The sequence below is a fragment of the Dendrobates tinctorius genome, unplaced genomic scaffold (assembly GCF_039654945.1).
Source record: "Dendrobates tinctorius isolate UK_male_01 unplaced genomic scaffold, ASM3965494v1 ptg000349l, whole genome shotgun sequence".
Lineage (NCBI taxonomy): Eukaryota > Metazoa > Chordata > Amphibia > Anura > Dendrobatidae > Dendrobates > Dendrobates tinctorius.
In genome coordinates, this window is record NW_027362015.1 from 1,184,853 (window position 1) to 1,196,881 (window position 12,029).

The window sequence follows — 12,029 nt, forward strand, 5'->3', positions numbered from 1 at the left end:
CTTCTTTTCTAAAGCCTTTTCGCCTGCGGAGTGCAACTACTCCATTGGAGACCGGGAATTACTTGCCATTAAGATGGCCTTGGCTGAATGGCGGTATTTACTCGAGGGGGCTGTACATCCCTTCACCATCCTCACGGACCACAAGAATCTGGCTTACCTGCAGTCTGCCCAAAGACTCAATGCCTGGCAAGCCAGGTGGGCCCTGTATTTCTCCCGCTTTGACTTTCAACTTCACTTTCGACCTGGTAATAGGAACATCAAGGCCAATGCCCTTTCCAGGTCGTTACAGTCACCGGAGAGGGATGAAGACCCATCCTATATTATCGAGCCTACTAAGATGATCACCATGGCTCCTGTGAATTTTTCTACTCCGCCGCCTGGTAAAACTTTCGTCCCTCAAGGCAGACGTTCAGAGGTGTTGCGCTGGGGGCATTCCTCCAAAGTTGCTGGACACGTTGGGACTAAGAAGACTCTCTTGCTGCTTTCCCGGTATTACTGGTGGCCCACGCTTCGCCAGGATGTGATGGACCTATGTAGCTTCGTGCACAACCTGTGCCCAGAACAAGGTGGCTAGGGCTTTGCCCGCCGGTCTTCTTCACCCATTACCAGTTCCTGAGGCTCCCTGGCAGCAAATCGCCATGGATTTTGTGACCGATTTACCCCGCTCAGCTGGATGTACCACCATCTTAGTCGTAGCAGATCGTTTTTCCAAGATGGCCCACTTTGTTCCCTTACCGGGACTGCCGTCCGCCCCGAAGTTGGCCGAGATCTTCATCCACCAGATCTTCAGGCTACATGGTCTTCCTCAGCGGATTGTGTCGGATCGGGGGGTCCAGTTCACCTCTCGCTTCTGGAGGGCTCTCTGCCGGCTTATGGGTACATCTCTCGACTTCTCCTCTGCATACCATCCTCAGACCAACGGGCAAGTGGAGCGAATTAATCAGGTGTTAACCACCTTCCTACGTCACTTCTCCAACGCCCATCAGGACAATTGGGTCGCGCTCCTACCTTGGGCTGAATTCTCGCACAATAACCATCCCAGCGAATCTACCGCCAAGTCACCATTCTTTGTGGTAACCGGTCAAAATCCAGGTATTCCGTTACCTTTTTCCACGTCTACGGGAGTGCCCGCAGCCGATTCTCTCGCAATGGAATTCTCGCAGATTTGGAGAGAGACCAGGGAAGCGCTCAAGAGTGCCAACAACCGAATCAAGAAACATGCAGACAAAAGACGAAAGGACGTGCCTTCGTACCATCCAGGTGACAAAGTCTGGCTTTCTACTCGACATATCTGTCTGAGAGTTCCCTCTTACAAGTTGAGTCCTCGGTACATTGGGCCATTTGAAGTGATTGGACGCGTTAATGAAGTGGCTTATAAGCTGAGGTTGCCTGCTTCGCTCCGGGTTCCCAACGCTTTCCATGTCTCGCTCTTGAAACCCGTAGTCCTGAATCGGTTCCAACCAGTTTCCATCGCCCCTCCTTCACCTGTTGTCTCGGACAACGTCTTTGAGGTCAAGGACATCTTGGCTATGAAAAGAGTCAGGGGAAAGACCCTTTTTCTTATCGATTGGAAGGGTTTTGGTCCCGAGGAAAGGTCCTGGGAGCCTCGAGAAAATATCAACGCTCCCCGGATTCTGAAAAAGTTTTTGGCCAATCTCAGTGGGGGAGGACGTAAGGAGAGGGGTACTGTGACATCGGCGGCTATGCCCGCCGATGCCCCTCCAGCGGCAGCGCACGCCGCAGCGTCCTCTTACATGTGCGCCCCCGTCCAGGCGCGCGCCTGTCCTACGTTCTCCCTCACAGCGGCTCCTGGCACCCGCTCCCTGCCGCGCGCACGCCCCCTCCCGCTCTCTCCCTCCAGCGGTGGGCGGCGCTGAGGAGCAGGACAGGTGGACGCACTTCCGGGGGTTAGTATACTTCAGGCGTCCTCGCTGTTAGGAGGACGCCTGATGATTGTGTAGCTTACTGCACCCTCTGGCCGCTACAGTACACCTGTAGTCCTTCCGTTCTCTGCCTTGATCTCCTCCAGCCCCTTCAGGCTCTCCCTCCCTGCCGTCCTCGGTCTCGTTTCCCCCTCTCTCCAGCCTGTCCAGGCGCTGTTCCCCTGCTATCCTCTGTGTTCCTCTCCCTCTGTCTCCAGTCAGCCCAGGCCAGTCCTCTTGCCGTACCCCCGTATTGTGTTTCCTCTGTGCCTCCGGTCCCTGGCCGTATCTAAGCCCACTGTCTTCCGAGCCCCCTTATGTCCGTGGAGCCGTTCCTCTTGGTTCCGGCTGTCGCGCCTCCGTCCTCTGTGGTCCTGCCCCAAACGATCCCTGTATAGGGGTCGGTCTTCACCTGGCGTGCTCGGCCCAGGGGCTCCGGATCCGCGATCCAGAGGGTCCACTCTCTGAAGTAGTTTTTACCTAAAAACGTTACAAGCTGATGATCCACAGTGTCGAATGCTGCAGAGAGATCCAAGAGAATTAGCATGGAGTAGTGACCATTAGATTTAGCTGTTAGTAGATCATTAGAGACTTTAGTGAGGGCAGTTTCAGTAGAGTGTAAAGAGCGGAAACCGGATTGGAGAGGGTCGAGAAGAGAGTCATCAAAGAGATAGCGGATAAGACGGGAGTGGACCAGGCGTTCCAGGAGTTTAGAGATGAAGGGAAGATTAGAGACAGGTCTATAGTTAGCGGCACAGTTTTGGATACGACTGATGCAGGATATGTAGCTGAATTAGCTTATTATTTGCGGCCAGTGACACCATTGTATGCGCCTCTAGGGCGTCATTCCACTGATCGTCAGTGATAGAGGGGATTAAGTGCCGCCATTTACCTTCTACAGCAAGTTGGGTAGAAGCAATCCTGGCGTTTAGTAGAAAGGTATACAGGGAGGATATTACGCCCGTGGGTCCCCGAGTCGTCCTATCAATGGATATGTGGATATTCGCATCCTAGGAAATGGGAACTGGTGTAATATGGCGTGTCTCATCTTAAAGTATCTATAAAAGTCCCTATGAGGGATCCCAAATTTTATATGAATTTGTTCAAATGATAATAATCAGATTTTTGAAAATTATATTTTAAGTGTTGCTATTCCATATGGCTTCCAGAAAATTGTGTCCTATATGTTTTTGAGGTATGGAAACTTGGGATTATCCCATATTTGAGTCTCTCCCATTTGGTCAGGGAATTTCAGGATACGCTTACGCTCTCGCCACACCTGTATTGACAAACAATAAATCTTGTGGCGGTCTATATGATCCTTCTAATATTGACCATGGTGGATTCCCATCCAAGAAGTGTATACGATGAGCCTCTGCATTAGCAATCTGCCCCCACCTATCCACTGCTTCAAGTGACGTATCTGACCGGCCAGATAACACAAAAGGTAGGTCAGAGGTACCCTGTATCCACCCGGCTGTTTGGGTCTCTGCAGGGATCCAATACTTAATTTGGGCCTCGATGATCCCCCATATGAATGTCGCCATCATGCCAAGCGTTATCCTAAAAAACCCTTTGGGGACTTTGGTTGATGAATGTTCCAACACGTACAAACATTCTGGATTAAGCCAATTCTGCCCACCACAGATCGGGGCAGCCGACACCAGACCTCAAGCCTTTCCTTCATCATATCATAAGGAGTATACCTTATCCTTAACGGCCTTAATTGGCTTAGGATTAATTATAATGCCCAAGTATCTGAACTTTTGTACTACTTGCAATCCAAACATCACAGATTCAGCCACATATTCCATAAGTGGTATGACCACAGATTTACTCCAATTAATTGAGACTCCATAATTCCCCAAAATAGTTAGTGAGGTCAATTGCTCTCAGGAGGAATTGCTCCACTTTATTTAAGAAGAGCACCAGGTTGGCCGCAACAAACTGGAGCAAGTTCAGAAAAGAGCGACCAGAATGGTGACCGGTCTGCAAACCCTGTCTTATGAGGAAAGGTTGCAGGATTTGGGAATGTTTAGTTTGCAAAAGAGAAGACTGAGAGGAGACTTAATAGCTGTCTACAAATATCTAAAGGGCTGTCACATTGTAGAAGGATCAACTTTATTCTCATTTGCACAAGGAAAGACTAGAAGCAATGGGATGAAACTGAATGGGAGGAGACACAGATTAGATATTAGAAAAAACTTTTTGACAGTTAGAGTGATCAATGAGTGGAACAGGCTGCCACGAGAAGTGGTGAGTTCTCCTTCAATGGAAGTCTTCAAACAGAGGCTGGACAGACATCTGACTGGGATGATTTAGCGAATCCTGCCTTGAGCAGGGGGTTGGACCAGATGGCCCAGGAGGTCCCTTCCAACTCTACGATTCTATGATTCTATATAATCCCACCTGGTCTATTCTGGAGTTTATATTGATGCCCTCCACCAAAGGGTCCTGCCTGATCTTAAGAGCTATAGGTTCTATCGCCAGAGCGAAGAGCATCGGGGACAGGAGGCAGCCATGTCTGGTTCCTCCACCAAGGGTCCTGCCTGATCTTAAGAGCTATAGGTTCTATCGGGGACAGTCATGTCTGGTTCCTCCACCAAGGGTCATGCCTGATCTTAAGAGCTATAGGTTCTATCGGGGACAGTCATGTCTGGTTCCTCCACCAAGGGTCATGCCTGATCTTAAGAGCTATAGGTTCTATCGGGGACAGTCATGTCTGGTTCCTCCACCAAGGGTCATGCCTGATCTTAAGAGCTATAGGTTCTATCGGGGACAGTCATGTCTGGTTCCTCCACCAAGGGTCCTGCCTGATCTTAAGAGCTATAGGTTCTATCGCCAGAGCGAAGAGCATCGGGGACAGGAGGCAGCCATGTCTGGTTCCTCCACCAAGGGTCCTGCCTGATCTTAAGAGCTATAGGTTCTATCGGGGACAGTCATGTCTGGTTCCTCCACCAAGGGTCATGCCTGATCTTAAGAGCTATAGGTTCTATCGGGGACAGTCATGTCTGGTTCCTCCACCAAGGGTCATGCCTGATCTTAAGAGCTATAGGTTCTATCGGGGACAGTCATGTCTGGTTCCTCCACCAAGGGTCATGCCTGATCTTAAGAGCTATAGGTTCTATCGGGGACAGTCATGTCTGGTTCCTCCACCAAGGGTCATGCCTGATCTTAAGAGCTATAGGTTCTATCGGGGACAGTCATGTCTGGTTCCTCCACCAAGGGTCCTGCCTGATCTTAAGAGCTATAGGTTCTATCGCCAGAGCGAAGAGCATCGGGGACAGGAGGCAGCCATGTCTGGTTCCTCCACCAAGGGTCATGCCTGATCTTAAAGGGAAGGTGCCATCCAAAAAAATTTTTTTCAGCAATTGAAAAAATGTAAAGAATTAATGTTTACATTTTCTTAAAAAATATTATCATTTGTTTTTAATTTTGAAAAATATGAAAAATAATTTTAAAAAGTTTGGCATTTCCACTTGTTAACACTAGGGGGAGCAGCTACTGAAATTTGGCACAAAAACCTAGTGTATAACTAGCTCAGATTACTGCCCTGCAGTAATTATGGGCGGAGTCTGCTGACATGGGTGTGATGTCACTCCTCTCCTCCCCTTCTGGGTGTTTGCTAAGGGAAAAGAGAGGATGACATCTAGGAACACAGTGAGCCGCCATTTTGATGGGGCCTGCAATGTTACTGGCTGTCTTTGCATGTAAGTCTGGATCCGAACAGGTCATCAATCAGAAGAAATGTTTCCTGGATTTCTGTGGAGCAGACAAGAAGACGGTCCATCCATGTGTATATAACACAGCGCTCTATGTACAATCCCTGGCACCGAACAGGGTGCCCCCCATAGACCAGCACACTGCTCTCCTGAAATACTCTGTGCTCCTTCCACCATATATCAGGCCCGTCGCCTCGCTTTCACACATCGCCAGGACAGGATCTGAGGAGATAAATGGGGTCTTTGATCACTGAGGATGGCAGGCAGCAAGGATTCTGGGAGCAGGGTGACAGCAGCACAGAGTATTTCAGGAGAGCAGTGTGCTGGCCTATGGGGGGGCACAGAGGGAGGTATATGGGGGAGGAGCAGGGTGACAGCAGCACAGAGTATTTCAGGAGAGCAGTGTGCTGGTCTATGGGGGGGCACAGAGGGAGGTATATGGGGGAGGAGCAGGGTGACAGCAGCACAGAGTATTTCAGGAGAGCAGTGTGCTGGTCTATGGGGGGGCACAGAGGGAGGTATATAGGGGAGGAGCAGGGTGACAGCAGCACAGAGTATTTCAGGAGAGCAGTGTGCTGGCCTATGGGGGGCACAGAGGGAGGTATATGGGGGAGGAGCAGGGTGACAGCAGCACAGAGTATTTCAGGAGAGCAGTGTGCTGGTCTATGGGGGGCACAGAAGGAGATATATGGTGGAGGAGCAGGGTGACAGCAGCACAGAGTATTTCAGGAGAGCAGTGTGCTGGTCTATGGGGGGCACAGAGGGAGATATATGGGGGAGGAGCAGGGTGACAGCAGCACAGAAATCCAGGAAACATCTCTGCTGATTGATGGCCTGTTCTGATCCAGACTTTGCATGCAAAGACCCCATTCCCCTCCTCAGATCCTGTCCTGGCGATGTGTGACAGCGAGGCGACAGGCGCAGTCCGGAGTGACACTGGGAAGCAGGCTGGGGGGAAATGGAGCCATACAGTAACGATAAAAATGAGACCCCTCTCTTCAGCTGTCTCACCAGCCCTCCCCTGACTGCACCTAACTATTACCCCTGACCCGTGTGCAGGTGCTCAGCCAGAACCACCCCAAAATGGGTCCCCTTTTAGCAGGTAATACTGCCATAGTGTTCTCACATAATGCCGCCATATACTTCACACATCATACCGCCATATAGATCATACACAATACCACCATGTAGATCACACATAAAACCAGCAGGGTGACAGCAGCACAGAGTATATCAGGAGCGCAGTATCACACAGGATAGGATTAGATACACAGCTCAGCAGTCAGTATCACACAGGATAGGATTAGATGCATGGCTCAGCAGACTATCACAGGATAGGATTAGATACACGGATCAGCAGACTATCACACAGGATAGGATTAGATACACGGCTCAGCAGACAGTACCACACAGGAGAGGATTAGATACACGGCTCAGCAGTCAGTACCACACAGGATAGTATTAGATACACGGCTCAGCAATCAGTATCATACGGGATAGGATTAGACACACGGATCAGCAGACTATCACACGATAGGATTAGATGCACGGCTCAGCAGACTGCATCACACAGGATAGGATTAGATACACGGATCAACAGACAGTAGTGGTGCGGATACCTGTCTCAGGGCGGCCGTGCTGCTGTGATGGCAGTCAGCAGTGCTGCGAATACCGGTCAGGGAGAACGTGCTGCGGTGATGGCAGTCAGCAGTGCTGCGGATACCTGTGTCAAGGTGGCCGTGCTGCGGTGATGGCAGTCAGCAGTGGTGCGGATACCTGTGTCAAGGCGGCCGTGCTGCGGTGATGGCAGTCAGCAGTGGTGCGGATACCTGTCTCAGGGCACCCGTGCTGCGGTGATGGCAGTCAGCAGTGGTGCGGATACCTGTCTCAGGGCACCCGTGCTGCGGTGATGGCAGTCAGCAGTGGTGCGGATACCTGTCTCAGGGCACCCGTGCTGCGGTGATGGCAGTCAGCAGTGGTGCGGATACCTGTCTCAGGGAGACCGTGCTGCGGTGATGGCAGTCAGCAGTGGTGCGGATACCGGTCAGGGAGACCGTGCTGCGGTGATGGCAGTCAGCAGTGGTGCGGATACCGGTCAGGGAGACCGTGCTGCGGTGATGGCAGTCAGCAGTGGTGCGGATACCGGTCAGGGAGACCGTGCTGCGGTGATGGCAGTCAGCAGTGGTGCGGATACCGGTCAGGGAGACCGTGCTGCGGTGATGGCAGTCAGCAGTGGTGCGGATACCGGTCAGGGAGACCGTGCTGCGGTGATGGCAGTCAGCAGTGGTGCGGATACCGGTCAGGGAGACCGTGCTGCGGTGATGGCAGTCAGCAGTGGTGCGGATACCGGTCAGGGAGACCGTGCTGCGGTGATGGCAGTCAGCAGTGGTGCGGATACCGGTCAGGGAGACCGTGCTGCGGTGATGGCAGTCAGCAGTGGTGCGGATACCGGTCAGGGAGACCGTGCTGCGGTGATGGCAGTCAGCAGTGGTGCGGATACCGGTCAGGGAGACCGTGCTGCGGTGATGGCAGTCAGCAGTGGTGCGGATACCGGTCAGGGAGACCGTGCTGCGGTGATGGCAGTCAGCAGTGGTGCGGATACCGGTCAGGGAGACCGTGCTGCGGTGATGGCAGTCAGCAGTGGTGCGGATACCGGTCAGGGAGACCGTGCTGCGGTGATGGCAGTCAGCAGTGGTGCGGATACCGGTCAGGGAGACCGTGCTGCGGTGATGGCAGTCAGCAGTGGTGCGGATACCGGTCAGGGAGACCGTGCTGCGGTGATGGCAGTCAGCAGTGCTGTGGATACCGGTCAGGGAGACCGTGCTGCGGTGATGGCAGTCAGCAGTGCTGTGGATACCTGTCTCAGGGAAGCCATGCTGCGGTGATGGAAGTCAGCAGTGCTGTGGATACCTGTCTCAGGGTGGCCGTGCTGCGGTGATGGCAATCAGCAGTGGTGCAGATACCTGTCTCAGGGAAGCCATGCTGCAGTGATGGCAGTCAGCAGTGGTGCGGATAAAGGTCAGGGCGGCCGTGCTGCAGTGATGGCAGTCAGCAGTGGTGCGGATACCTGTCTCAGGGCGGCCGTGCTGCAGTGATGGCAGTCAGCAGTGGTGCGGATACCTGTCTCAGGGCGGCCGTGCTGCAGTGATGGCAGTCAGCAGTGGGGCAGATACCCGTCTCAGGGCAGCCGGTCTCAGAGCGGGTTTTGAATCTATATCATCTGCTTCTGACGACATTGATGTCTTTCCTCGAGTCAATGAGGGTTTGAGTCATCGAGTTATTCCCTCTAGCATACATCCTCACCTTCTCAGCTGCAGATTGTGACTTAGGACTCATCGCGCTTTTCCCAAGATACGTCTGCAGTCCTATAACTGGTTATTCAGTATGTATGTATTCACAGGAGAATATGACTGGCTCGGATATTGAAATTAAGGGGGTTACACAGTCATTTCCCTAGTCATTATTACTGCATAATGATGTGGAACAGGCGCAATTCTCACAAAGGGCACTAGATGGCAGCAGCGCACTGTAACCTGCCGTGTCTCATCTCTGTCAGGAATTCACTCCAAGTACAGAGGGAAGGGGGAGGGGAGAGGCTGTTAGATTTCTTCACCGTTCTCAGACCTTTGCTGCAGCCAAACCAATCACCAAGGTAGCTTCCCCAGCTGTTCATGTGCTTGAGTCTCTGACTCTTCAATGCCTCCGCCACGTGTCAGGGAAATCCCCAAGATGGCTGCCGCTCCTCAGCTCCATCCCACCCATCAGTGGCCACACGTCTCCAAGGGGTCTGGACTTCAGCTCCCAGGCGCCCTCCACAGCTCTCTCACCGCCTCCATCTCACCCGGGAAGTGACAAGCAGGTGAGCAACTGGCCATGGGACAAATGTGGGACTCCAAGCTGCCATTTACGAGGCAGGAGCCCGGTATTTGTTAGAAAGCCGGGAAGAGCTCAGTACTGCATGTCTGCTCTCTTCAGTGCTTTGGCCACGCTCCTCAGACACTCATATGTAAGCCACGTGCTGTCCATTTCCTTGTGATCCTCCTTGAGATGGTTCTACTCCTTCATTGGAGTCCAGCTGTGTGTAATTAAACTGATAGGACTTGATTTGTAAAGGCGCACACCTGTCTATATAAGACCTCACAGCTCACAGTGCATGTCAGACCAAATGAGAATCATGAGGCCAAAGGAACTGGCCAAGGAGCTCAGAGACAGAATTGTGGCAAGGCACAGATCTGGCCAAGGTTACAAAAGAATTTCTGCAGTACTCAAGATTCCTCAGAGCACAGTGGCCTCCATAATCCTTACATGGAAGAAGTTTGGGATCACCAGAAGTCTTCATAGACCTGGCCGTCCAGCCAAACTGAGCAATCGTGGGAGAAGAGCCTTGGAGAGAGAGGTAAAGAAGAACCCCAAGATGACTGTGGCTGAGCTCCACATATGCAGTAGGGAGATAGGAGAAAGTTCCACAAAGTCAACTATCACTGCAGCCCTCTACCACGCGGGCCTTTATAGCAGAGTGGCCCGACGGAAGCCTCTCCTCAGAGCAAGACATATGAAAGCCCGCACAGAGTTAGCTAAAAAAAAAAAAAAAAAAAAAAAACACATGAAGGACTCCCAGACTATGAGAAATAAGATTCTCTGGTCTGATGAGACAAAGAAAGAACTTTTTGGTGATAATTCTAAGCTGTATGTGTGGAGAAAACCAGGCACTGCTCATCACCTGCCCAATACAATCCCAACAGTGAAACATGGTGGAGGCAGCATCATGCTATGGGGGTGTTTTTCAGCTGCAGGAACAGGACAGCTGGTTGCCATTGAAGGAAACATGAATGTGGCCAAGTACAGACACATCCCGGATGAAAACCTCTTCTAGAGTGCTCTAGACCTCAGACTTGGCCAAAGATTCACCTTCCAACAAGACAATGACCCTAAGCACACAGCTAGAATAACAAAGGAGTGGCTTCAGAACAACTCTGTGACCATTCTTGACTGGCCCAGCCAGAGCCCTGACCTAAACACAACTAAGCATCTCTGGAGAGACCTGAAAATGGCTGTCCACCAACATTCACCATCCAACCTGATGGAACTGGAGAGGATCTGCAAGGAAGAATGGCCGAGGATCCCCAAATCCAGGCGTGAAAAACTTGTGGCATCATTCCCAAGACGACTCATGGCTGTACTAGCTCAAAAGGTGCGTCTACTCAATACTGAGCAAAGGGGCTGAAGACTTATGACCATGGGAGATTTCAGTTTCTCTCTTTTTTTTTTTATATAATAAACTTGCAAAAGTTTCTACATTTCTGATTTTTCCAGTGAAGATGGGGTGCAGAGTGCACATTAATGAGAAAATGAACTTTTCTGAATTTACCAAATGGCTGCAATGAAACAGAGTCCCATGCACCGTACCCCCTCCTCTCACACTCCCGATAACATCACAATGAATTGTGAGATGGAGGTGGACGCCATCAGGAGCTTAGCCCCCTCCTCCACTATCCAAATCATTTTACATCCATATCTAACATCTTCCAGATGCAGAGTGCACATTAATGAGGTAAAAAAAGAACTTTTTTTGAATTTACCAAATGGCTGCAATGAAACAATGTGAAAACTTTAAAGGGGTCTGAATACTTTCTGTAGAGTGTGCGAGTATATAATATCTACTATATAATCGTCTAATTCTGCCTGTTTGTAACTGAAATCCCGCGTTGCTGATTGGCCGGGCACGACCAATCAGTGACAGGTGCAGTCCGGCCGCAAATTGGCGCAGAATTCAAACTGTGTATGTTATAAAAAATACACACACACACACACACACACACACACACACACATACATATATATATGTATGTATGTATGTAAACTTGTCACAACCATGCCACAGCGCTTAGGGGGATAGAAGAATCCCACCGAAATATGTCTGGTAGACATGGATCAACCCTACATGGCGATGCATCTTCCAGTACTTAACACAGATCATAATTTGCCTCATTTTTTTTTTTTTTTTATAAGCACCCAAGTTACCCCACACAGACCTCCCTAATAACTCATAACCGGGCTGAACATTGGATGTGGCTTCAGCTTCAGAAAATATTAAGATTCCCAACATTCACAATATCTTCACTCCTGACAACCACAGAGGATAGAGATCACCGTCATACCTGTTACTTTTTCATGGATAGGAAACATTACAAGGCCGATGCCCGTTATCTGGCCACTATTGATTTGGGGCTTATAGGCAGGGGTCACAGTTATGAAAAAAACCCAGCATATTCTTTCCCAATTAGTCCTGAAGTTGAAAATGTCCCATCATTATCAGATCTATACAAACCCCAATATTCATATCTGACCATCGGCACTGAAGAGAGGTACTGTCACACTTAGCGAT

The 12,029-nt window shown here is 50.7% G+C and overlaps 1 protein-coding gene across 4 annotated transcripts in view; it reads right to left on the minus strand.

Annotated features, from left to right (window-relative positions):
* Window positions 1–12,029, minus strand: part of MROH1 (maestro heat like repeat family member 1) — a 157,216-nt gene that overhangs the window by 112,344 nt on the left and 32,843 nt on the right. The window lies entirely within an intron of this gene.